The sequence below is a fragment of the Canis aureus genome, chromosome 38 (genome assembly GCF_053574225.1).
Source record: "Canis aureus isolate CA01 chromosome 38, VMU_Caureus_v.1.0, whole genome shotgun sequence".
In the NCBI taxonomy this organism is placed as follows: domain Eukaryota; kingdom Metazoa; phylum Chordata; class Mammalia; order Carnivora; family Canidae; genus Canis; species Canis aureus.
In genome coordinates, this window is record NC_135648.1 from 13,567,291 (window position 1) to 13,595,207 (window position 27,917).

At 36.3% G+C, this 27,917-nt stretch overlaps 2 long non-coding RNA genes across 5 annotated transcripts; one reads left to right on the forward strand and one right to left on the reverse strand.

The window, feature by feature from the left end:
• Positions 1 to 1,952: 1,952 nt before the first annotated feature.
• LOC144307209 (uncharacterized) lies at positions 1,953 to 23,590 on the reverse strand. Its single transcript, XR_013374143.1, has 3 exons — positions 23,296 to 23,590; positions 17,178 to 17,330; positions 1,953 to 2,084 (listed from the first exon to the last, which is right to left on the reverse strand). It is a non-coding gene; the product is annotated as an uncharacterized LOC144307209 (long non-coding RNA).
• Positions 15,692 to 27,450, forward strand: LOC144307208 (uncharacterized). Of its 4 annotated transcripts, none has more exons than XR_013374142.1 (5): positions 15,692 to 15,898; positions 16,674 to 16,738; positions 17,242 to 17,367; positions 22,428 to 22,634; positions 25,782 to 27,450. It is a non-coding gene; the product is annotated as an uncharacterized LOC144307208 (long non-coding RNA). The 4 variants fall into 4 exon arrangements; XR_013374140.1 differs by lacking the exon at positions 25,782 to 27,450 and adding an exon at positions 19,337 to 19,421 and having other exon boundaries at positions 22,428 to 24,447; XR_013374141.1 differs by lacking the exon at positions 25,782 to 27,450 and adding an exon at positions 19,350 to 19,421 and having other exon boundaries at positions 22,428 to 24,447.
• The last annotated feature ends 467 nt before the right edge of the window (positions 27,451 to 27,917 follow it).

A 27,917-nucleotide genomic window follows, 5' to 3' on the forward strand; every position in this document is an offset into this window, starting at 1 on the left:
AGTTTTCTTCTCATTCTTTCTACTATAGCCATACTAGCTCTTGCTAGACACTAAAGACTCTCCTCATTCAGGGCTTTGTGGTTGGTGTTCCTTCACCCGTGATGGTCTTTCTCAATAGCCCCCCATCATGTTCTCTCACGTGCATCAGATGTCCACTCACACATATCTTAAGCAGTGCCAACTTTGCTGAATATCTTCTGTAAAAAAGCAAATGCCAGCACTTTGTATTTCATTATCACTTACCACTGTTTGAAATACTATTTATTATACTGTTTATCATTTGTCCTTCCCAAGTAGAAGGTAGGGAATTTTAAGTTTTCATTTTTTATTTTATTTTTTTTACTGTTCTGTTCCTAGTGCCTAGAAGATACATGAAGATATAAGAAATACTTAATATATATATTTGTAAATTAATATAAAAATGAACAAAGGAGGCTTGGTTATCTTGAGCCCTGGTTCAAGTATCTTACTAAAATATCATTAGACTTTGATAAAAATACATTTTCAATGGCAAATGGCAATATTTCTTAGTGGATAGGATCTTCCACTTTAGATCGAATGTCTGGGGCACTTACCTTTCAGAGTCATTCTTTTTAAGAATCCTTAAGATTTTTATTCATTTGTCTTTAATCACTTGGCAGGCACCTCCTTCATGTACCAAAGATTTTTGTTTTAAAAAGGAAAAGAAAAGATAAAATTTAGCAACATTAAAAAGGAAACACTACAACTTTCTTGAATATTTTATTACTGAATCTTTCATATCGAGGAAAAGTGCCTTGGGCATCTATGCAGGCTGAAACAACTTATCCAAAAAAGAGTTTTCATTGTGGTAAACAAAATCCAAATAATAGAGTAACCTGACACTCAGTGGCTAACTGGTATGGAGTAGAACAAAGATTTTGAAAATATATTTCCTCTTTGAGGATAAATTAAATATAAATAGAATTTTTTAAAGCAGTGAAATCCCCTATTGGTATACATATGAGTTAATTTTGTAAGAGTTGTGCCCATCTGCGAGAGTAAGCATAGTGGAAGAGTGTAATTAGTGCCAAGTGCTTTAGTTTATATGGAAGAATCACAGTGCCTGGGGGTGGGGAGGGGGTGCCCGGTGTGTAGTCGGAGCTCCAAGAATACTTGATGATATAAAAATGAAGAGTAACAGAGAGACAAAATATTGACTTTCTTTCTCTTCTTCTCTTTTCCTTGGATTTCACAGCATTAACAACAATATGCTTCACACAAGGAGTTCCAGTATAAAAGTAATGGTTTAGTGTTGCCTTACTCTTTAAACCTTACCGAATGAGTTTTTGCCTAGTTTGCGAACAATTATTTAATAATTTCTTATTGTCATCCTGGTGAAGGGTAAATGATGCAATGAAATGAGAAATGAGGGCAGCCCCCTCGTAGCTCAGCGGTTTAGTGCCGCCTTCAGCCCAGGGCCTGATCCTGGAGACCCGGAATCGAGTCCCACGTCAGGCTCCCTGCATGGAGCCTGCTTCTCCCTCTGCCTGTGTCTCTGCCTCTCTCTTTGTGTCTATGAATAAATAAATAAAATCTTAAAAAGAAATGAGAAATGATTATCATTTTGTTAATTCCAAAAACATATATGATGAATATTGAATATTGAATATTCATATCACACTGTTGTCCTCCCCAGTGATTATAAAATGATGCATTTAAGATTGTTCTCCATCTGGCTACCACTTATTAACATTGATCAAGGAAGATATAAAAATTATAATATAATATAATATAATATAATATAATATAATATAATAAATACAATATAATATTTAATATATATTTATGTATGTATACGTATAAATCTATCAAGGAAACATGTATATACTAACACACATATATGTATTGGTGTGTGTGTGTGTATATATATATATATAATATATATAGTGGATATGGATGTCCACATCTAATCTATATTCATATCTACATACCTATCTAATCATATTTTTCACAACAGGTGTTTGATTGTTGCTTATACAGAAGTTCCTTTAAATTCCAGCTTAGCTTTTTTCTTTCAGTTTAGAATTTTCCCCTTTTCTTCAACTAAAGCAATTATTTTCTTTCTGAAAAAGAATAAGCGTCATTTACCATTGCCTTTTAAAAAATGACATCTTTAAAATAGTTTTCTTTTGTTATTGAATACACATTTCTTTTGGAAAAAGGAAAATGTGTCATAACTCAATTGCCTTAAACTGGAGAGAACTGGAGAAGAGAGAGAGACAGACAGAGAAAAAGAGAGAGAGGAAAACAGTGCAGTGGATATAAGATGTTCTAATCATTTAGTTCACATTAGTTTTATAAAAAATGAAAATGATTCATTTTTCTCTGAGTTCCTTTATTACGCATCAAGTGCAGCACCTGGAACCAATCTCAAGAAACAATTTGTCACGGCATATAATTGTTATGCAGTATATGAGAATCAAACAATTCGTTATGTTGGTTTTCAGAAAAAAAAAATAAGCTAAAGATTTCCTTTCGTTTCCGCCTTTGTAGAAACATCAGTGTTTCCCTCTTTGTTCAAGCTGGAGATGAATTGACTCTCACTAGAGACAAATGAAGACATTATACCTGTCCTTGTTCTATTGCCTTTTGACTCCTCATTCCTCTAGGGCTGGACAGTCTTTCTCATTTAGGCATCAGAATTTGGACAATAAGCATCATCAACATCAATTTTCAAAAATATCTTTAGTGCACAGAATTCCTATGACATCCCAATTGTGCTTCATAGCTTTTATGGACCTAACCTACCATTTTGTCTAATTATAACCCGATTATAAAGCAGTTTTGTGATTCTCTTAAGGAGTCTAAAATAATGTGAAGTAAGAAAATAAAAATCATCAGTAATTTCACATTCACTGTTAATGAAAGCAGTGGTGGGCAACAGTGGCCTCCAAATGTGCCCAGGACCTATTGTTTGCAGCAAGGGTCAAGTCCTACCGAAGGTGTGGCAAGTCCAAGCTGACAAAATCCAGGCTGCTGAGAACCATGAGGGGTTAGTGGAGGCTGGGCTGACAGGCACTGCAGCAGGAGATTTTGGTGACTAGGCCCAGGCAGGCCTGAGCTCTGCCCTCCATTGATCCTGAGAAAAACCTCCTGAATGTCTCAAGGACAGGAACCTGTGTCATTGTTATTTCCCCTTCTGCAGAAACCTACAGAATCCCAGGATCTAAGTAGGAGCAGAGCAGGACAAAGTTGGCCCTGTAGTCTTGCAATTCTTCCCAGTACTTTCATATTGCAATATTTTTTCTCTTAAAATTTCTCATGACTATTAACAGTTGTATTTTGTAATAGAAATATCTAACAATGTAAATTTATATGAAATATTTTAATTTGGGGGATATTTGACTTGTTTCCAGAACAAACATTTGTCTGAATTGCTATTAATTATGATAGATTAGTAGGAGTTAAATTACCAAGCTAACTTTATTTTATTTTTAAGAGAGGGAGGGGAAGGTGGGGGAGAGGCAGAGGGAGAGAGAGAAAAAGAGAGAGAGAACATTAAACAAGCTTCACACCAAGCCCAGAGCCTATTGTGGGGCTCAATCTCACAACCCTGAGATAATAATCTGAGCCAAAATCAAGAGTCAGATGCTTAACCAACTGAGTCACCCAGGTGCCCCACCCGGCTAACTTTTAAAAATTTCTTGATACATATCGACAGATTTATACTCACACTCTGTAGATATTAACAAACTGATCTACTGTATACTGAATATTATTAATATCATTTGATAATAGCTAATTGCTAAATAAAAATAAGTTATCATTGGGTTAATTTGACTATCTTTCCTTGTTAATGAGGATAACCATTTTTCATGTGGTTAACAATTTTTTTCATATTTCTGTATATTGTCTTTTCATGTAATGTGGCTGTTTATCAAATGGAATTTTCACTGTTTTACTTAGTTGAAAAGATCTTTACATATCAAGGATATTAAAAATTTCCTTTATTGTTTCAAATAATTTTTATCAACTGGGATTTTTTAAAATTTAGTTTTGCTAATCCTTGATGTCCAGAAGTTTCGTCTTTTATGTCTTGATTATTATTGACTTTTTTATTATTTCTCCTAACATGTATACTTAAAAGGCTATATACTTTTAATTACAACACCCTTATTTTCTTCAAGTTTCATTATATTTATGATAAACCTTTTAGTTTGCCTCTAGTTGATTTTGTTGTTTTTAATTTTTCTATCTCAAGTAATTTTCCTTGCATTATGTACTAGTTGTAATGACAATAATGGTAGTAGGAATAATAGTAGTGGTAGTTAATGTATATTTACTATATGTAAAACACAGTGCTTAGTGAATTGTGTTATTTCATTTATCCAACAATCCTATGAGAAGTTTATTATTACTATTTTTAAAATGAGCAAATTGTGCTTATGGTATTTAGAACCATATCTACAAGAAGCTACTAGGAAAACTCAAATACTACTTCTTTTTATTCTCCTGGTGGCACTGTTTTATATGAGACATTCTGAATACACACATACCAGCAAATAAATACTTATTAGCTATAAAATGAATATTTTTAGAGCACAGATTCCCCAAATTAGTACCAGTCAAGCCACTGGCATGAGGCATATATGCAGATGGATCACAGCAGCCCATCACCAGCTGTGCATGTCAGACACTTAAGCCAAGTTTGACACTTGTGAGACAGATGGTGTAAAAGACTATTATAAATATATATTCTGGATTTTTTTAAGCTGCCATAATACTGTCTATTTTGTCAGTGCAACAATTGGCATATCTTCCTTGTCATTCATCTTGACTTTAAAGAAATATATAGATATTATATATAATCCTACCTTAATTTTCTGGTCACTCTTCAGGGTAGTTTAAAGTCTATCTACTTAAAAGATTAACTATCTGAGTAATTTATATCTATTCTGACAACCTCACCATCAACCCAGCTAGACTATATACTATGGAGGAATTATGGATTCTATTCCACCTCTGAAAGAAGAGAGAGGTGTTATGGTACATTAAAACAACATGAGTTTTGTGTCAGGAAAACTTAAAATCACATCATGGTTCTATCACTACCTAGCTGTGGAAATACAAGCAAATTATTTAAACTCTCAGCACCTCTGCTTCCTTATAAATTCAAAATAAACAATAGTATCTATTTGCAATATTGATGATTGTGAGAGTATTAATTATATCACTAATAATGGAGATAATAATAAAATAGTCAACAGATTTTATACACATACACAACAAAGGTTATGGCCAGCAGTATGCTGATCGCTAGGTTCTATGTTAAGTGCCTCAAATATATTATTTACCTTCATATTATCAACAATTATTGGAAGTGAGTACTCTTAATAACTTTACAGATGAAGAAATTGTGGTTCATAATGTTTTAAAGTCACATTCAAGATTATATGGGTATTTAGTTGAGAAATGAATACAAACCCAGGTCTAAAGAAAAGATCGCTAAATTCTTCAACCTTCCATAGATCCTTTATCTTTTTGCTACATACTCCAAGGACTCAACCTAATTTATTTTGTTCAGTAGCTGCCACCATTCCTTATATCTTTTGGCATTTTTCTTCCATTAACATGTGGTTCAGATTTTTCAGCAAAGCCAATGATGTACCCTGAGGCCCAAGAAGACAAGTAAAAAAATATTTTTCATTGCATAGATTTTATTATATTTCTTCATGAGAAATAGACGTTTAAAAAAGTTGGAAAGAACATACATGGTGTGATTTTAAATTTTCTGGAATCTTAAGTAGGCTTTCCTATAACATTATATGAGGTCTTTATATTTTTCCGTGAGTCTTATTTGTGATTCCAATGGCTCACAAAGTACATGAAAAAAATGGCGACATTTACTTCCAACTTTACCAAAAAGAAATAACCATCCTGATTATGTATAAACTGGTAGAATTATTGAAAAAAGTAAATTATAGAAAATTATTTTCACATGGAAAATTGTACAATGAGAAAGGAGCTTTAAAAAGTGAATTAGGGATCCCTGGGTGGCGCAGCGGTTTGGCGCCTGCCTTTGGCCCAGGGCGCGATCCTGGAGACCCGGGATCGAATCCCACGTCGGGCTCCCGGTGCATGGAGCCTGCTTCTCCCTCTGCCTGTGTCTCTGCCTCTCTCTCTCTCTCTCTCTGTGACTATCATAAATAAATAAAATTTAAAAAAAAAGTGAATTAAAGTATTATGGACAATTATGTGTTAATAAATAAGTATTTTTTCAATGCATTTAATTTATTCTTTGTTGTGGAATGTAGGGCTACTTTGGCAAAATCTCAATGCTGTACGCACAGAATTATGCCCCTAAAAGCTGGCAGTCCTCCGGATCATGTGTTCTTAATATCTCTACTTAGAAAAATGAAACTATAAGGATATGGAAAACTTTTAGAATAACCTCTGTCCAGGAAACACGTATTAAATTTCCTAGATTAAGGACTATCCAGTTCACAAAAATATGGTGAACTCATTGTTGAATGTGTACATTTTATGTGTGTGTATCCCTACTTAGAAAAATGAATCTATAAGGATATGGAAAACTTTTAGAATAACCTCTGTCCAGGAACACATATTAAGTTTCCTAGGTTAAGAACTATCCAATTCACAAAAATATGGTGAACTCATTGTTGAATGTGTATATTTTATGTGTGTGTATGTTAAGGGAGATTCTCTAATCAACACTAGTTGCAATTTCTCATGTTTACAGATGTCATGAGCTCTTAGTTTTAAACTTTAGCCTGATCTATCAACCACAAAACCTAATTGGAAAACCATAAAATTTATGAACTGATGATTCTATCCCTCATTAGAAGTTACTCCTTTTAAAGTTTTATCGTTCATTTTATAGTTTTATGATGTCAGGTTACCATACATGTTCTAATAGAATTCACATTTTTGCACTATAGCCATTATTCTCCAAATTTTCAGTAACTTTCTCACATGGAATAAAATCTTTGTGGTCAAATATCAAGGATTCTTTTCCTTTAAAAATAGGCAGACAAAGGTTATATTAGTGAGTCCTTGAAATGACCCTATCTGTGAGTCTATTGCAACATTTTATTATTATATGGAGTTTATTTGCTCACAAATTCATGGTTGTAATTTGACATATATTATATTCTTTTCAGTACAAATTATTGAGATTGCTGCCTATGTCACTGGAGCTGTTGATGTAACACAATGTGAAATTGAGAACTGTTATTATTCTTTAAATTCAAGTTGGATCAGCAATTTGTGTTATTATGATTTCTTCTAGGCTCAAAGTTCTATACCTCTATTTCATCTAGTCAGACACTAAAATTAATTTTTTACTAGTAAGTTTTTCTGATGATGAATATAATATACATTGCATTCTGATGTAATGTCTGTATATATGCCATAAATATGTGTATATATATATATATATTTCTAGATCTAGAAGATTATTTCTAATCTTCATAAAAGGTATTTTACATCCATTTGTACTGCATCTATGTGGTCTAATTTCTAGTTTTTCACATTTAAATTAATCTAGCAAACTTTAGTTTCTCTGTATTAGTTATCTAATGCTAAATAATAAATTACCTTTAAATCTAAGCAAATTAAAACAACAGAGATTTATTATTTTTCAGTGTTACAGGTCAGTAACCAGGGATTGATGGAGCTGGATGTCTCTGACACATGGTGTCTCATGAGGTTGTGGTAAAACTGTCAGCCAGGGCTGTTTTCTCATTTGAAGGCTCAATTGGTGTGGATAATTTTCCAACCTCACTCATGTGGCAGTTTTCAAGTCTCAGTGCTTTTCTTGCTATTTCTCAGAGACTTTCAGGTCCTTACACATGGGTCTCTCTGAAGTCTGCCTGTCATGACATGTCAGTTGGCTTCCCAATAGATCCAGTCAAATGTGAGTGAACCCAAAATTGAAGCTGTGTTGTCTGTATAAGCTAGTCTCAGAAGTGACATAGCATCCTTCTGCTTCATTCTGTTCATTAGAAATGAGTTACTAAATTCAGCCCACATTCAAGAAGAATAAAATTAATAATCATCTTTTGAAGGGAGACACTTTAAAGTGTGTGGACTTATTATTATTATTATCATCATTATTATTATGAGAGAGAAGGAGTTCAAGTGAGGAGGGGCAGAGGGAGAGAGAAAATCTTAAGCAGGCTCCACTCCCAGCATGGAGCCCAATTTGGGGCTTGATCTTGCCACCTTGAGATCATGACCTGAGCCAAAATCAACAGTCAGACACTTAACTGATTAAGCCACACAGGTGCCCCGTATGTATATTTTTAAATCACTTAGCACCCATTTTATGTGTTATAGTCATAGAAGTCATCCTTAAATGCCATTGTTTTGAGCATTCCATGGTATCTTATTTTCTTAGTCTATCAGGTAATGCCTGATTCAGTGTATGCCTGGAAAGCTGTACATCATCGAAACCAAAGAAGGAAAATAACTTTAATCCTGAATTTCTGATGCAATCAGATGTGTGTATATAGAAGATCAACCTCCTACATTATTCAAATACCATATCATGGCAGGAAACCGGAGAGAGCTCATAGACATTCCTCTTCAGGGAGAGTTCTCCTTTTCACACTGTGTATTAATGACAACTTGTATACATTTGCAAGTATCTTATCTGTTAATCATTGTTCTGAACACTTTCGGTGCTTTATTTCACTTTATTCTCAAATCAGCACTATGTAGTCACAAGTATATTTCTTATTTTATAGATAAAGAAACCTAGATTTAAAAGAGTTAAGTAAATTGCTCTAAGTCTTAGGTAATAAGGAGAGGTACAGGATTAAAATACAGTCATCTCTTAACCAATAAGCCTTTTCTTTTTGAATGCTACCAAAGTGATGTGCCCATGACTTGACACATCTCCATATCACATCAGTAGAAGAATTTTCTTTTACCACCACTAGAGAATGGCTTCTTTACTAACTTGTATAAATCACAGATAGTCTTTATAAGTTGTCCTATAGTCCAAACATGCACATAAACTGAGTTAAGCACTTTTTAATCCACAATGTTAAGCAAAATGATTTTTGAAGGGTATTTATTGTATTCAGGGACAAAAGGAAAACAGAAATGATTAAGTAGATCTGGCAACAAGGAAAGAGAATGAAACAGGTAATTTGAAGGGCAGAAAGAGGATATTTTTTCAAGGCTGTTGACCATATGAAGATAAGATTGTTCGTTCTATGGAACCTTTTTCTTAACATGGCGTTGGAAATTAGGCCACTTTTATAGGCAGATTCAGGATACAAACATCAAATGAATGTGACAAACATTTAAATAGGAAAATCTTTCTTGAGTCCTTCCTTATTTACATGAGTACTCATTTCATATCAGCTTTGCACTCTTTGATCTTGGAAATACTTATTCATGTCTTGTAAGCTGAGTCGGAGACATAGTAAGCAGCTTGCTCAAAGGTTACTTAGCTAAGAAGTAGCAGTTCAGAAATAAAATCTATGTTTGTATAACTTCAAAGTCTATATTGTTTCATTAAATCACACTGTCTTCCTAAAAATAAGATTAAAAGATTGTTGTAGTCTCTCTGAAGAAGCATGATGGCCCCTGCTTCTGCACCCAAACTGATCTGATGTCAAGGCTAAAGATGCCACTCACACACATGCCAAAAGGATCTGAAAGGTTTATTGCCTATGTAATGAGGCATTGGTGGAAAAGCAGGGCTGGTCCTCAAAGCTAGTCTGAGCATGGCTTGAAAGAGCAGGAGAAAGAGACTGGCTTGGAGTTTATGTGGTGTTTAGCAAGTGAGAATGCAGTGAGGGTTACCACTCTGGCATGGGCCTGTGTGACTTTAAACTGCCACAGGCACTAAAGGAGGGAGCACTCAAAGTTTCTTATCAACTTGCCAAAATATTTAGCAGAAGGGGAAGAGGACAGAGTGAAGCTTCAAAGATGGCAGCCCTGAAACATAAAAAAATGGAATCAGCCTCTTTCATTACTCTTCATACCAGATGCTCAGTTGATGACAAAACTGTACTATATTTTATCCAGTTGAGTAAGAACTTGTTTAAATAAGCCACTATTGTGTTTAGGAGGCTTGCAGCCAGATGTCAGTAAGGCAAATGAAAGTTCTTCTATTGAATGCCTTGTTCAAGAGCCCAACATTGCGTATTTGGGGAAATAAATTGAGTCACTTCTGATAATGTGGAACTGATGTAGAACTCCACAGAGAATAAGAAGTGTCTTGATGGGGACTTGTAGGGAGACTCGAATATGTACAGAGATATATGTGAACTTGATTTGGATTTTGAATATCTATAAAGCAAGAAATTGCCAGAATTCTTTACCCAAAGTGGGCAACCTCAGACAAGGAATTGTTCTTATTACTGCCATGGGCCAGGCCAGACAGCAAAGCAAGATCATTGGCAATGGCTCAAGAATCAGTAAAAATGTGCAGATGAAGCTGATTGCTGGCCAGGGCATCAGTGCTAAGATGATTACTTGAAATCTGGCCAGCTACTGACCTTTGTGTTTATCCTTTATTGGGATTATCCCAGTTAAGGAATAAGAAGCAGAAGCTCTCCAGTGAGCATAGTAGTGATTCCATTAATAAAACATATAAGCTGTCATTGCTGCTTGCTCAGTTTACCCCAAGGGACTTTCCAGATAGTCAGGGGGTTAAAAGGAGTGGTGGACTCTTCTGGCACAATATAGGACTGGAATGAGTGGGAACACAACATTAAGGTTATAGTTATCCACTGTGAGTCTCTTTATTTCCAACTTAAAAAACAGACCAAATTGGTCTCTTAAATGGAGAATCCATGAGGATAATCCTTTTCTAAATAGGTCTTGTGTAATGGGTTTCAATCCTGGAAAATCCTATTTTATTTTACATGGAGCTTATTAACTTTTAATGGGGGGGCGGGGAGGGAGAGGTCCAAGAGAGTCTGATGGTGTCAAGCCAATTGGTAAGTGCCAAAAATTAATTTTAATGTATTACTCATTGCATCACATTGTCCATGTTCACTACCCAATGTTTTAGGACTATGTGTGCTGGGATCATAGGAATTTAGATAGGGCAATAGTTACAATGGCTAAGGTGAGGCACACTTGTTTGTCCTCCCTTTCATATTTATATTCCCCTAAGATTATAAGGAGTACTTTGTTGAAATTTAGTGGAATTGCTCATATAACTGTAACTTGTATCCTACTAATGATTAAGGCCATGAAGGCTTTCTAATTGGTGCATTTTATCAGACGTTAAGATTAATTCAGGATATATTTTGTAGATGTGTACAAGCCAATCATAACCATTTCATCTTTTTGTTATATAAATTCTTTTAGTAAATTTTGGATTTCTAATTCAGTTAAATTGTGGACCTCTGTTTCAGCTTTTTGTTTTATTTTTAATTTCCTCCTTCACCTATATGCAAGTTTCTGAGGGACTTTTGTTTTGTTTTGTTATTTGGTCTCATCTCCCTTGACATCTCTCTCTCTCTCTCATTATCTCTCTCTCTCTCTCTCTCTCTCTCTGTGTGTGTGTGTGTGTGTGTAGGTTACTGGATGGACTATGAGACGATTTCTCTACCTTGCAATTATTTATAAATTCCTTCCTCCATATAGCTTCAAATCAGTATTACCAGGGGTAAAGGTTTCCCCCAGGGATATGTTAAACTCATTGGTTGTGCCACAGAGTTGCTATGTGTTTACCCTATAACCCTAAGGATAAGGGTGTTTTCTGGAGATAGCAGCAAAATGCAAAAGCAGCAGTAAAGGCATTTTGTAGAGTCCTAATAAGACATCTACCCTTTGGAGTGTGGACCTTAGTAATTCAAATCTTCAAATAATGACTGCTCTTTACATAGTGCTCTTCTCCCTCCATATGAATGACTGTGCCGTGGGTCACTTATTGGAGAGGGTACTGTATAAACAGGGACCAATGTCTGGTGAGGCACATAACCAACGGTCACAGGATAAGGTTCTTTTCCTATAGTCTAGGGTTAGTCACAATTTATATTGAAATCTGGACACATTGGGCAGCCCCGGTGGCTCAGCGGTTTAGTGCTGCCTTCAGCCCAGGGCATGATCCTGGAGACCTGGGATCAAGTCCCACATCAGGCTCCCTGCATGGAGCCTACTTCTCCCTCTGCCTCTCTCTCTCTCTCTCTCTCTCTCTCTCTCTATCTTTCATGAATAAATAAAAATCTAAAACAACAACAAAAAAGAAATCTGGACACATGAATCAATCTAAGACACATGGATATGCCTGGGAATGGGTATATGATCCAGAGGCACAATAAGAAGCATCCAATTTCAAACTCCTGTCCCTAAATGTTAGTTATCAAAATGTCCAACTTAGGTAGAATTCAGTAAATGCAGCACAAAGCAGCACAGTTCAAACGGTTTGCTTGTCAGCCGGTAGCAGAGCCAGTTAGCAAGCCAAAACAAGAAAAGAAATACTGCTGGTAGTGGTTGCTATTGTCCAGACAATCCTGTTCACAATGTCAACAGTTGTGGCCACTCTTAAGATTCAAAATTTGGTTCAACTGTCAAAATGGATGGAAACACACACACACACACACACACACACGCACACACACACACGTCTCATTACTTACATAATTAGTATTTCTAGGAAGAGCGGGGCAGGCCTCCAAAGCTGATCCCAAATGGCTTAAGAAGATAGGGAAATGTGACAAGCTTGGGATTTTCATGATGTTTGAGGTGTGGGGCAAGGTTTGAGGGCTCCTGTGTCATTAGACACTTGTGTGGGTTGAAACTCTTATTGTCATTAAAGAAGAGAACACCTGGGCTTTCTTAAAGGTTTGGCAAGATACAGAACAGAAGGAGAAGAGAAGAGAAAGGCTTATCTGGTGCTGACAACCAAATACCAAATAATGCAATTGGATTGCAAAGATAAAGACATTTCATCATTTTACCTAGAGTTAGAGTATTGTGGTCAATACCGACCTATAAACATGAGTAACTGTAAGCTCACAGGAGCGAGGAACAATATAAGCTGTATAAAAGGATCCAAGAGAACTTATTAATTTGGATAACACTGCTAAATAACCAGTTAGAGGGATCCCTGGGTGGCGCAGCGGTTTAGCGCCTGCCTTTGACCCAGGGCGCGATCCTGGAGACCCGGGATCGAATCCCACATCAGGCTCCCGGTGCATGGAGCCTGCTTCTCTCTCTGCCTGTGTCTCTGCCTCTCTCTCTCTGTGTCTATCATGAATAAATAAATAAAATCTTTAAAAAAAAAAAAATAACCAGTTAGATCTTTGTGGGATATCATTTGTCAAGATGACAGATTCTTCTCTACCAAGTATGCCTGTTTCGATGCTTAACTACTTCATGAGTTGGATCCTCTTTTCTCCCCTCTAGAACCTGTGTTGCCTTGTTTTGACCAATAGAATGTGGAAGAAGTGACACTGTTGTTACTCCCAAGATTAGATATTGCACTCTTGGAACTCAAAATCATCATTTTGTATGGAAGTCTACTCTATGGCAGGATAAGAGGGCTGGCCTATGAAGGAAAACAAAGATTCCCAAGATGACAGCCAGTATCAACTGCTCAACACACAGGGCTTCCAGTCACAGTCTAGCCATCAGATGATTACAGCCACATGAGTGACTCTAAACAAGACCAAAGGAAGAAATTTCCAGACAGACAACCCAAGGGAGTTATGAGAAGTAATAAATAGTACTTGCTTTAAGCCACTAAGTTTAGATGGGTTTTGATGCTTAACAATGGCTAATTGATGCATACTGAAAAATAATTCATTTAGAGTGGACTTTTAAATAAACTGATGTTGTTTACAAAGGGAGCCCCATGCAGCTTTCAGCCACACTATATATGATACATTCAGTAACCTGCATGTATAAATGTTCAGGAATTTGGGATAGCACTGTGCTTCAATCATTATTTATATTAAGAATACATGAATTCTTTATAAATCTATTTTGTATAGATTTCAATTCAATTCAGTTTATTAAACTTTTAGGTTATACCAAGCCCATGTTAGTGGATATAAAATGATTAAATTCATGCTATTAAGAAACAGATGTATTTTCTTTAAAATAATCTGGAGCCTACTAAAGAGGAAAATTTGAAAGGAGAAGATAAGCAGAAGACAAACTATATTTCTCTGCCTCCCAGCTCTAGGACAACTAATTGTAGAGAAGAAATCCTATATGTCCATGTATTGAAGGAGTTCTGGGTACATTCTGTTTGCAGCATCCTTCCCCCTCCTTCCCCTTCCTTTCCTTCATCTAATCACCTTCTTTCTCCATGCAGCTTTATGCTACATTGTCCAATCAGGTTCTCCTTAAGAGAAGTAGGAGGAGACAAAGCTCAGAGAATTCATTCCAACTTCAGCACTGGCCTAATTCTAGGGTTAAAATGTAAGCTAGAAAAGTGTTAGAGCTTTCTCTGGGCATCTATAGTACCGTTGCTTCCCGTGGCCAACTGGCCTAGTGCTTCTCATGGCTTCTCAGTATTGCTATTCCCTGGGAGCATTAACCATCCCTGAGTGTTCCCTCAATTCTCTTCTATAAAGGGTCCTTTCATTAAAGACAGTTCCTCGGTTAAATCCACTGAGTCTACCATGTTTTTTCTGGTGGAGACCTTGGTTGTTACATTACCCAGGAAATACTTTCAAGTGAAAAAGTTTGTTGAAAAGCAATGTAATAAAAACAAACAGACAAAAAATTACTTACAATAATTACTACTCTTGACCCCGCAATCCTTGGCATTTTGTGCAGGACCTACAGGAAATCTTCTACCTTTGCGATAAGCTAAGAGAGAACTAAATTGCTCTAAGGAAGGAAAGAGGTGCCAGGTAACGTGGTTACTTATGAACAGAGGCAAAGGTAGGTTAGCTAAAACCTGGGGCCTGCCGGGCCTGGAGGAGGCAGCAAGCAAGAGAAGACAAGCAGCCATTGAAGGAAGATTGGTACTTCGGGGATACTTTAATTTCTCTAAGAAATGTCTAGGAATATTTTGCATTATTTTTTCAGTGTTTCTCTCAAATCTAATTCTCCAGTGTGAAAAAAATGCTAGAATAGGTGTCAAACCGAGTGAAGTTCAGATCAGGGTGTTACTGTTAAGAGTCAACTTACAATAAAATGTACACAATGATCTTGTTAGTATAAAGATAATAGAATCTATGCCAGTAGATGTATAGAAAAAGAAAAATAAAGAGAGCCATCCATGTTGTACCTTGATAGTAGATTTCTTTTGGGGATGATATGAAAGTAGAATTGTGAGGGACTGTACATCTCTGTCTATCATTATCTATCTATCTATCTATCTATCTATCTATCTATCTATCTATCATCTATCTACCTATCTATCATCTATCTATCTATATCTATCGATCTATCATATATCTATCATCAATTAGATGATAGATTTCTTTATGCAGCATCTGAATTTTGTAAGTGTGGGTAAAATTTCTAATCAGAAAATTAAACAGCAAAGATAATACATGCTAAATATTAAAGGTAACTTTCTGGTTGTGTAGGGAAGGATTAGAGCATCTCGGAAATTCAGTGAGACTCCTGGCTTGAAGGCTGAGACAGATGGTATCTAGACTGTCAGGTAAAATGTCCTGAACATTGTGTCTAGCACAGGTATTATGTCACCAGACTTAATCCTCAAAACAAATCTACCTGACAGGTAATATTATCTCCTTATTGATGGGGAACATGACACTCAGACAGGCTGAGCAACTTGCTGAAGTTCACATGGCCTGTAAGTGTCAGAACTGGGATTCGGACCTGATGCCAACTCCCTCCAAAGCCTGACATTTATAGCTTCACTCTAGGCTTCCCAATGAAATTTATGAATATTTAACGGTGGGGGCAGACATATCATAATGGTTGTAGATTACTTTTAATTGCGGAGATCAACGTTAAAAGAGTAAGTACATCTGCTGTAAACCTTACTTGATCATGTTAATTTACAGTGTTGCTTATTCTACCTAAAACTTCTTGAAATAATATGAGTTGCTTCATCCTTTTACACATATATTTCCCCTTTCTTTCCTCTTCCATTAAAGATTAACAAATAAACTAAGCTTACATATATTAGACTATGTAACAACTAAATGAATTTATTTGTAAGTTTCCTACAACTTTTTTTTCAACAGTTTGTTAAAATTAATAAACCAAATATTGTCAGATAATCCTTTTCTGCACCATTTCTTTTTTCTGCATCAACTCATCCAATACAAAGAAGTCTGCATGCAATGCTTTCCCTTAAAGTCTAGATGGCAGCAGAAGTACAATTATTATAAATATTTAGCACAGCATATTTACAAATGGCTTATGAAAAACATAAAATTTTAAAAAGTCTTGAAATCTGATAAATTACATAAGTTTAGAATTGGTTGGTGATTTATTTGTGTATTAGAGTATGTTTGGTAATTACTTTATATCATTTAGAGTACAATGATCTTAACATAGTTTTAATTTCAAGGATTCACTCGATATAAATAAGAGTTAATGATATTTAATACACATTACATTTACTAAACCCAGTTTTTCACTTTCCCCAATTTCTAGATTTGTGAATACCTTTAAACCCTTATAGGAAAAAAAAAAGAGATAAATAGGGTGAGGTTGAGTGAGAAAACGTTTTGAGACCATGTGAATTAAGAAATGCTAACATTAATTCTGCCTCTCTGGTTCCTTAGAGTAACCTGCAATTATGTGTTGGAGATTAAAAGCATCAACTCTAGCAGATGAACATCTTTAAAAGGTATTGTAAGATAGCTACTCACTAATTATTCATTGATTGTACCATCTATTTGAGGCACTATCAGATTTAATATAAAGGAATAGGAAAAAAGCGACAGTGTATTACCGTAAAGTACATATTCCAATCAGGTAACATTGACTTTTTGATCTGGTCTTGCTAAGAGTAGACTGTTTCCTTCACATTCACTAAACTGTGGCCTCAGTGCCCTGGCAGGAGCAGCTGGCAGGCTCAAATGAGGTCACTGAGGATGCCAATAAGGGGGCTATGTACAAGGTGTGGGCGGGTAGAGGGAAGTGCCAGAGCAGGGAGCTACAGACAGAGTCTTACCAGCCTTAGACTTTGGACAAGTGAAGGGAGGTTAATTAGAAACCTAAGCCAGTAAGCTGAAGCTATGAGGGTTGCTGAATAGGAGTTGCAGTTTTTAATGAGGGCCAGGTACCTGAAGACACCCAGCCTGAAGAAGCCAGGAGGATAATTGTTGTATCTTACTCTCCTGGTCACAGTTCCTCTGCCGATGCTTCCTTTTTACTGAAACCCAGCTTGAAGACACTGGGTAAGAGAAGCCTTGATCAGGGTTCATGAAGATCAGCTTCTGCGGAGCAAGAGAAGCAGAGACTGCATTTGGAGGGGTAAGTAGAAAATACCCTGCATAATCACTGCATTAGTCTGCTAAGGTTGTCATAACAGAATACTACAGTCTGGATGAGGTAAACAGCACAAAAGTATTTTTTTTCCCCCAATTCCAGAGGCTGGAAGTTCCAAGCTCAAGGTGTCAGTGTGTGTGGTTTCTCCTGAAGTCTCATCTCTTGGCTTGCAGATAGCTGACTTCTGGGTTCCTAAGTGGTCATCTTTCTGTCCATGTCTAATCACCTCCTCTTGTAAGGAGACCAGTCAAATTGGATTAAAGCTCACTCTGATGACCTCATTTAATTAACTCTATAAATATTTTATATCCAAAAGCATTCACATTCTGTGGTCCTGGGGGTTAGGACATCAACAGGAGAATTCAGGGGATACAATTCACCCATAATAGCCACCAACTCTATTATCCCAGGAAATAAAGGGAAAATGTGGGGATCCCTGGGTGGCTCAGCGGTTTAGCGCCTGCCTTTGGCCCAGAACGTGGTCCTGGAGTCCCTGGATCGGGTCCCATGTCGGGCTCCCTGCGTGGAGCTTGCTTCTCCCTCTGCCTGTGTCTCTGCCTCTCATAAATAAATAAATAAATAAATAAATAAATAAATAAATAAATAAAATCTTAAAAAAATAAAAAATAAATAAAGGGAAAATATGTGGTGATTGTGGTGCTGAAGAGACAATATGGTAGCGGTAATAATAATTTAGAAACCAAGATAATAATAAGATCATGACTAAGCCTCACAACCTTGAAAGTCCTTGATTTTTACTTTTAAAATGTTGTAATTTGCTTATGATATCCCTGTTACGTAAACATTATCTAAAAACATTAATATGCGGAAAAGTGACTCACTCGAAAATTAATATACCACACAGAAAACCACTTAATTCTTTGATTTCAGTAAATCAATGATATGTTCAAATGTGCTTCCAAATAACCATAGCTCCTGGCTGGAGTGGAATGCTCTATGCCTCAATTTAAAAATTCTTTTGACCACATGTGCCCGAGAATGTGCTCAAACAAAACTGTAAAAGAGGCCAGGATTCAACTTCCTACCAACATCAGTGTCCTTCCTCCTCCCATCTTTGAAACTTGTTAGGAAAAGATTTGATAAATAGAACTTATACTTAGTGAAATGGTACAGCTTAATGGGTAATCTCATTTGCATTTCAATAGGAGACAAAGCTTTAAAGAAGAATTTCTCGAACTCCATTTTCAGAATACCAGTCTTCTAAGAGATATTAATCTGTAGTCCTTTAAAAAGATGGTTCTGTATAAATTAAATAGAGTTAAAATAATAAACTATAGAAAACTGAACAAAATACATATTTATTTTAGAGCTCAAAGCATGTTCAATATTTAAGGTTCTAATGATACAAAAATTTTCTTAACCTCGCCTTAAAGGATATAATCAAATAAAATTGAGGAACATCAGCCATTAGTATGCAAGGGAAGAGAAAACGGGCTCTTTCTAGCCCTGAAATTGGACTGGAACCTTCAATCACAGTTTTATCACCCCAGGCAAAGCCATAAAAGTTGGTGAACATGCACCTGATTCAGATGAATAGGACCTTTATCCTATGCTAACTAAAGAGGGTAGGGAAAAGGTGTACTTGACCTCAGGGAACACTTCCATACTGGGAATTCAGCAAAACCTTTGATAAAAGACTAACTTCCTGCCGAGAGAACGGTTGGAATTTAAGAGGATCTTTGTTTAATCAAGGAATGTGACTTGACAATGAAATTCATTCTTTCTAGGAATGCATTTCAAATCTCACAGGTTGAAAATTTTCTTAGGTCCCTTTCTGTCACATGGCAACCTAGCAGACTTTTAGAACATTCTAGTGCACTTGATATTGTCAACTTAATGCACCTAACTCAAAGCATAAGAGTAAATGAAGATTATACTAAGTCAGCTCTGAAAAATAGTGGTGTCAGTTTTCTCATTAAATTAACTGTATCAGTCTAATCTTATAGGACAATAATGTGACCACTATGTCAAAGGAGGATGTTGAAAAAACGGAAGGCCGTGCAGGCACTCTCATTCTAGTAAGTTATGGCTTTTATTATTCCAATTTCACCACATACACACACACTCACACACACTCACTCTTACTAACGCATACTCACACATTCACACACCAAGCCACGTGTACTGCAATCTTTGAATTCACATGCAGTTCTCATGGCTCACAGTTCCTCATGCTTAGAGTCAGTGATGATACCACACTTTTGTCCACAATGAACATGAGCTCTTACTTTCAAGCAGGGTAATATTCTGAACCTTATGTTAGCCTCTTCGGGGACAGAAAGAACAGGCAGCAAAGAGGTCTAGTCATTACTCCTTCCCCTTCTTTGAGGTCATCTCATGGGGCAGGTCCCCGCTAATCTATAGTATCCGTGTTAACAGACAATATGTGCAGACATATATCTCTGGAAGTTTCCTTTTTTTTTTTTTTTTTAATTTTTATTTATTTATGATAGGCACACAGTGAGAGAGAGAGAGGCAGAGACACAGGCAGAGGGAGAAGCAGGCTCCATGCACCGGGAGCCTGACGTGGGATTTGATCCTGTGTCTCCAGGATCGCGCCCTGGGCCAAAGGCAGGCGCTAAACCGCTGTGCCACCCAGGGATCCCTCTCTGGAAGTTTCCAAACATCACATATTCCCTTTAATGCAAAAGTGAAATTTATCCTCCTGAGAAAGTTGCTTAGAAATTTTGTTGTAAAAAAAAAAAAAAAAAAAAAAAAGAAATTTAGTTGAGAACAACAATTAATAATCACACTTTGTTATATTTTTATAAACAAAGATATTTCTATAAATAATATATTTTTTCTTATAGTTTGCAATAAAAAAGAAAAATCTTAACATACTACGAATGTTTGGGAGCATTAGGTCTACAAACGAGAATGTGGCCAAACATCTCCTGAAATGAACTCATTTTTTATAATATATATATAATATATAATATAATATATAAATAATATATATATACATATATGTGTGTGTATATATATATATATAGAGAGAGAGAGAGAGAGAGAGAGGGAGAAAGAGAGGTCAGTGAATATAATCTTGAACAAATACCTAGAGATACGGACCACTGCCAGTACACAGATATCACTCCTCATATTTTGGTAAGAAATTGAGAAGGGCAAAGCTTTAAAATTCATGTTCATATTGCTGATGTTTCAAGTAGTCATGAGACATAATCCAGAACGTAGGGTTTCAATTTCTCAACTTCTGGTCTTTCACCAGAGGGGAGCCCCTAGGAGAAGGCAAGTGTACTGGGGTTCTGACATGATTAGGAAGCTCTGCACGTCAGAACACATGGTGGCATATTTCCACTGGCCAAATAAAGGTATGCTGAGACATTAAAAGAAAGAAAAGACTATGCTTGAACTGTACAAGGCAGAAGAACCATATACACAATGAGTATGGCTTTGATTATTTCTCCATGTCCATGTAAGGATTTATAATACATAATCCAGCTTTAATTTTTTGATAATATTTCTATGATCCATTACTTTTGCTTCACACAAAACAGCTTTCTCTTGAGAAAATTATGAATGCCTCAAGAAGAGGAATTCTTGATGTTTGCTTTTGACAAAAGACATTTCCCAACACACATTATTTGTTGTGTGTCCAGCACCTCCTAACCTGCAGGCCTGTGTTTCTGTGAAGCTACAATCCATCAGGCTGCAGCTAGCATCAGATTACTCCTACAGGAAAGCACTTGCGACTTTATGTACGTAACTGAAACAAGCCGGTCCATTGTACACCGGTGTAGAATGGAATATTGGAATGCTGTTCTGGTAGATGTTGCTCTTGTAAGCACTAGACACTGTGGTGTGCTGAACACGATGGTCTCCATTTAACTGTGGATACCTGAAGAGCTTTTTCATGTCACATACAGGCAATACAGATTGGAAGTACTTGATGCCTGTTGTAGCTTTGGGAGGGTGGATAGAAATCTATTATTAATCTCATTACCTAGCATCAAAGAGTTCTAGACTACTGCAGTTGACTAATTAATATACTGCTGAGAAAGTAATTGCAATGTAGCAAGCACAACTACATGATAATATTCATCTTTCATGCTGACAAGGAGAATCTGCAAAACTATCTTTTTCTGTAAAATAGGATTAATATGTTTTGCTTCCCAGATATATATATATATATAAGCAATAAGTATGTTTTAAGCAAAAGTGAATGTGTGTGCTCTCTAAAGGTATAAAGTCAAAATATTGGCATCTCAACTAAGATAATTTATTTTGCATCTATTTTGGTAGGTTGGAGTCGCTTCTCTGTGGAACAAAAAGGTCTAGAGGGGGGAGGACAAAGAGACAAGAGGTCTAGGCTCCTGCCCCTCCACCCCACCCCCGCTCCCCACCAACTCCCCCTTCTTCTACTGAAGCATCTCAGTAGTTGCTGGATTTACATCCTAGATTTCCAGTTGCACTGATGCTTGGGTTTTTGGTTTTTTTTTTTTTTTTTTTTTTTTGCTCCCTAAGAAATCTGATGAGAGCAGCGGCCTCTTAGATAAGGGCAGCCACTCTGGAGACAGGTTTCCTGCATGCAAATCTCTGTCACTTTGCAGCTGTCAGTAACCCCTTTCTCCATTAAATTTCCTCAACTCTAAATTGGCTCTTTCACAGGGTTTTCGAGTGGATTAAATATGTCACTACATGTAAAGTACTAAGGGCAGCACGATTAGTGCTGTATAAATATTATCTTTCATTTAGACGTGAGATAGACCAATGGAGTTCATAAACAGAGGACTCCAGAGCTGGAAAAGAACTTACCTACACTGAGATCTAAGAGCATTACACACGCGTGTATATTTACACGGCTAAACATAGGTAATGTCAGAAGCCAGACCCACAATGTATTTTATAGTCATTCATGTGGATAAAAGTACTCCTAGTTACGAAGAAGTTAAAACATATTTAGTCTAAACGTGGGAATGCTGATAGTCTGTGTTTTGCAAACTCTACTCCAGATTTTGAAGTAGAAAAGTATTCACTCGTTAATGAGCTTTCTCTCTCTTTTTTAGGAATGAATTTACCTACAGAGGTATACATAGATTTCTGGATGGTGCTAGATGGATGGAGCACTGCTCTGCCACAGGCCAGTCATGTCTGATCGCCCATCCTCACCAGCTTCAGTCCGGGCCAGGTTCTTGGCCTTGAGTGGGGTTTCATCTGATTCATGCCTGGATTATAGTCACTCACGCACGACACCTAGACCAGTCAGATGTTCAGTAAGTATTTCTTGAATGAAAAAGTGAGAGAAGAATGAAGCTTTCTTTCTGTTGATACCACTTAGAGCCCACTTTATAGGGCCTGTACCTGAGACAGGAATGCTTCACATGGCTGGACAGTTGGGGGGCGTTGCACAAGGATACCAGGGCCAGGACCCACGTGGGCTTAGCAGTCAGCCCTGCCCAACCACTGTGGAGATGAGTCCACCCTGAGAAAGGGACTTTTTCCTTTCTGCCTGAATAATATGCCATCCAGCTGTGCATCACTGGTTTGCTGATGATGATGAAGGGAGGCTCGTTTTACTCTGCCCACAACAGTGTCTTTCAAGAAGGGGCTGCCCGGCTAGTGTCCCCACTAGTGATCAGATCAGAGCAGGGACACTAGCTGTCCCTGCGGGTCAGAGTCTGGCATGGTTGGCTCAGGCTCCAGGGGCTAGCCTTGGAGCTGGCTTCCAGTTTCCATGTGTAGGTAACCATTACCCATCAGTAGACATTTCTGACTCTGATGTGTCTCTTTGTCAGACTTATGTAGACTTTGGTTGCTTATTAATTCTGTGGTTATCTATTTTTGTACCTCTCCATGGCTCCATCACAACTGAATCTGCCCACTGTACCTTAACTGTCAGCCCCTTCAGCCCACATCTCTTCTCTATTTCCTTACCAAACTTGTTCACAGGATCCCTCGGTTTCTACCCGTACTGCCTCAGACAATCTCATCCTGACATTCTTTTCTCAAATTCTAATCCTCCTTCATTCTGCCTTCCGCTCAACTTCATACTCTACTTCTCTCCTGCCTTTGGGGCTCCACACATTCCGGAACGTTGATCCCTAAAGGAACATTGTCACATGTTTCTTATCTGCATCCCTGCATCTGTTCCTGACCCTCCAGCTATCATTAGAATCTTTAGAAATAAATGAACCCTTCCAATCTATGCCATTCCAAAGCAAACCACGTTCTGATTCCAATACCTGGCTTGAATCTACACAGTTTTGGTTGTACTGTGTGTGAGATAATTTTTAAAAAATATATCTTTGTTCACTAAAACCTTAAAAAAAGTCACAACCATATAAAATACCATTTGCCCAGCACACCATGTTTTGAATTTTTTCAGTAATATTATGTTAAGTACACAGTTAGAAACTTAACTACTAGGAAGGTGTCAACCACATCTTTGCTGCTGATGATAACTATCTTCGTCTTGAGATCTGTTTTAGGGTTCTAAATTTCTATACAGGGCAGAAAGCATCTATGTAAAATATACAATAATCCTTCCTTACTGTTATGACACTCTGCACATGCAAATTATAGAAACAAAAAAGAATAGGCTCTCATCTGTATACTGTACTATTTATATTGTGTATGAATCTTTCCATTAGATCAATTCGTCACCACGAATCTTGAGTCTTTTTATACTATCAAGTGGCCCATACAAGATCATTATGAAAATCACTTTTCTTGGGCTGTGTTTCTAAAGCAAACATTTCATTTCCTTCTTTTGACTTCTAGAACACAGATATTCAATGTGCAGCTTTAACTTTTGTTTAGCTGCATTTTCTTCACGAAAGAATCATAATTAAAGAAAACCATTTAAAAACTTCACAAGCTTTAAAAGGTTCTGAGCAATTAGGCTAGGTAATTAGAAACATGATAAAGGAGAAGCTTGGGAAAAGGATTTAAACCCCTATTGAACATTTATATCAAAAAATGAATAAGGAATAGAGAAAATTAAAAGCATAGTTTATATCTGGTGGGCAAAGGAGAAAGCCAATTACTCTGTAACATGCTTATTTATCTAGATTTAGTTATTCATAATATGTAAAAAAAAAATCAGATGTGCTGGAAGGGAAAAAACAGAGTTGTTCCTTTTCATCTTGCAGGCAATAAAACATGCCTACACGGGGAAAGGATTTTCTACCTGGCAATATATATATTTTCACTTCTTCAAAATATAAATTAAAAAGATAGCCAATATATGTCTGAAGTTAACCAGGTAACATTATCTACTTTGCAAGTCAGAAGATAAATTTTAGAAAGAGGGCAATAGCTCTACATGCAAAGACTAATCTGGAAGCAGACAGATGGCATTGCAAAAGAAGGCCATCCACACACGTTTCCTTGAATGAACAAGATGTTTTGCTTGTGCCTTGTTTGGTGACTTGAACTACTGCTGCAAAGGGCATGTTCACAAACTTGAGACAAGCAGGAAAACAAATTTAGAAAAATTAGTAAATGTAAAGATCACCGTGAAAGTACTACCTAGGACCTAAAATGAACAAAACAAAACAAACTCTTTCTATTGTGTGAGTTTTTGCAACTAAAATGCTTTTTAAATGAATCTAAAAGATCTATAACAATTTTAGATTTTTAGGATAGTGACATGAGGTATGTATTACAAACAACATATGTTGTTGGGTTGTTGTTTCTTTTCTTTTTTTTTTTTTTTTAAGTATTTTACAGTTTCTTGGCCATATTGTCCTCTAAAAAGATGTGATAAACTACACATGACATAAATTGTGCCATTTTGGTCATTTTTAAGGGTACAATTTGGTGGCATGAAGTACATTCACATTATTATGCAACCATCACCACCATTTATCCTCAGAACTCTTGCATATTCCCCAACTAAAAACTCTGCTTATTGAACAGCAATTTCCCATTACTCCCCTAGCCCACTCCCTTGAAACTCCACCATTCCACTTTCTGTCTCTATGATTTACACTACTTTAGGAACCTCATAAGAAGCTCTTTAGTGACTGGCTATTATGTTTTTTAGGTCTATTCATGATACAGCAGGTATCCCAATTTTCTTTATCCATTCCTGTGTCAAGGGGTACTTGGGTTGCTTCTATCTTTTGGCTATTATGAATAATAATGTTGCTCTGAACAGGAATGTACAAATACCTATTTGAGTCCTGGAACTGGAATTGTTGAATCATATGATAATCTTATGTTTCATTTTTCCAGTATCTGTCACACAATTTTCCAGAGCTGCTGCACCATTTTACATCCAATCAATAGTGCACTAGGGCTACAATTTCTCCATGTCTTCACTAACACTTGTTATTTTATTTTTTGTTGTGTTTAATTAATGGCCATTCTAGTGGATGTGAAGAGGTATTTTATTGTGGTTGTATTTCTTTTTATAGGATTTTCACCCAGTAGCAACCAACTGACAAGAACTGACCAAAACCAAGCTTATGACATTTTCTTCATCCTTTCTCACCCTAACTTTTAGGTTTACAGACATTTCTTTCTATAGTTAGAATTCCAGAGATCTATATGATTATAAATTGAGGTCAAGATTCCATTTAGTAGGTAACAAAACAAACTCAGTTTGTGGAAATTAAACACAGTCAACATGTGTAGGTCTGATTTCAAAGGTATTCTATTATTATCTATCATAGGCATTGTGGAAATTAATTTTGAAAATACACAAATTTCTAACATAAGATTCTTCCTTGATAGGTGTCCTCTTAAATAAAATATCATAATTTTGACAGTTAATTATGAACTAGAAATATGCAGATTAAAATGACTTTGGACATCAGGAAAGCATTTGGTATATTTTATCTGAAAGGAGCTCTGCATGAGTCCGTCTGTTTCATGAACAAATTAGTCAAAAGATAAATGACTTAATTTTGCTCCTTTCCTGCCTCAGGCTTTTTAAAATATCTCAGGTGGTCTAATGGAATTGGGCAACAACATGGAATTTAATAGAATATTATTTGCCTGGTTACCATTCTTACTGTTATTGACATATAATTGAAAAATACAAAGTAAGAATTTTCTCCAATTGTGTCAAAAATTACATTTCCTTTTTTTGTTTCCTCATGAAATCCAAAGTCATAATAACCTCCATTTTGTAATTGCAGGTTAAATTGAAACTGATGAATTTATTAATGTTGATTACTTAATAAGTAACCAAATTGTTTTTCTATTTTATTTGTATTTTAAATCTTTGGAATGACAATTTTCAAAAATACATTGGCTCAGAGTATTTTACATCTTACTTGAACAATTGCACTACATTGTTTGTGTTCCTTAAAGTTGCATAATTTTAAAATATTTGGACTAAGAGGAAACAAAGAAACTAACCAAACCTGCACATTAATTTTGAAGAAGCAAGAATTGATTCCTAGAAAAATTAGACTTACTCAACATGGGCTCCCTGGTTAATTCCTATAGGCTTGGATTAAACTTCTGACTGGTCAGGTAGTAATCGGTTTGTTATCCACTTTATATCAACTGTCATGCCACAGCCCCATTGCAAAAACGGCTACATAAGGTAGACGATTAGGTAAATAAATTCAAGTATTGGTTTATTTATTAATACTGAACTGCTTTTGTTGGAAACCTTTCTAAAATGTGTTTGGTTTCTTGTCCTTCTTAATTGATGTACAAAAAAAAACAAAAAAGATTGTAACATTCATTCTGTGTGATGATTTCTATATTATGTTGTTTCAGAAAATCGGGTTTTTTACTCAAATCCACATTCCCCATTCTGGTATAGAGGAAGGCTCTGTGACAAATGTTTAGGTGCTGAAAGTTTTTCCCCCCACTCTCTGTGATGAAGATGGCATAAAACTAGACCTCTGAATGAATGAGTTATTCCTTAAATTGTAACTAAGAAAACTTATTGCCTGCTTTTTTTTAAAACATCAATTATGGACACTGAATCATTATTCATATTTAGCATCCCAAGGAAATGGGTTTAAGACAGAAAAGCCTTCTTCATTTGCTGATTGTTGTTATTACCCTCCTAAACACTGTCCACATCTATCTTACCTTTAAATATGTCAAAACTTCTTAAAATTGGAATTTTTTTTGTTTTTTTTTTAATTTTTTATTTATTTATGATAGGCACACAGTGAGAGAGAGAGAGGCAGAGACACAGGCAGAGGGAGAAGCAGGCTCCATGCACCGGGAGCCTGACGTGGGATTTGATCCTGGGTCTCCAGGATCGAGCCCTGGGCCAAAGGCAGGCGCCAAACCGCTGCGCCACCCAGGGATCCCTTAAAATTGGAATTTACTGAACCTAATAAAATGAAATAAACTCATTGAGGATGTTGTGAATAGTATGTAATATTTCATTTTTTTCCCGTGGGCAAATGTCTCTTGCCTTTTTAAAGATTTAATTGAAATAATAATTTTATTCATTTACACACATTTGCTCTTCTCTCCAAAAGGGAGGGAAGGTGGAAGCAGCAATGTAAAGCAGAACAGAACACATAGAATTATTTGCAAGATGGAATTTCAGACATAATCCGTCCCTTGTAGATTTT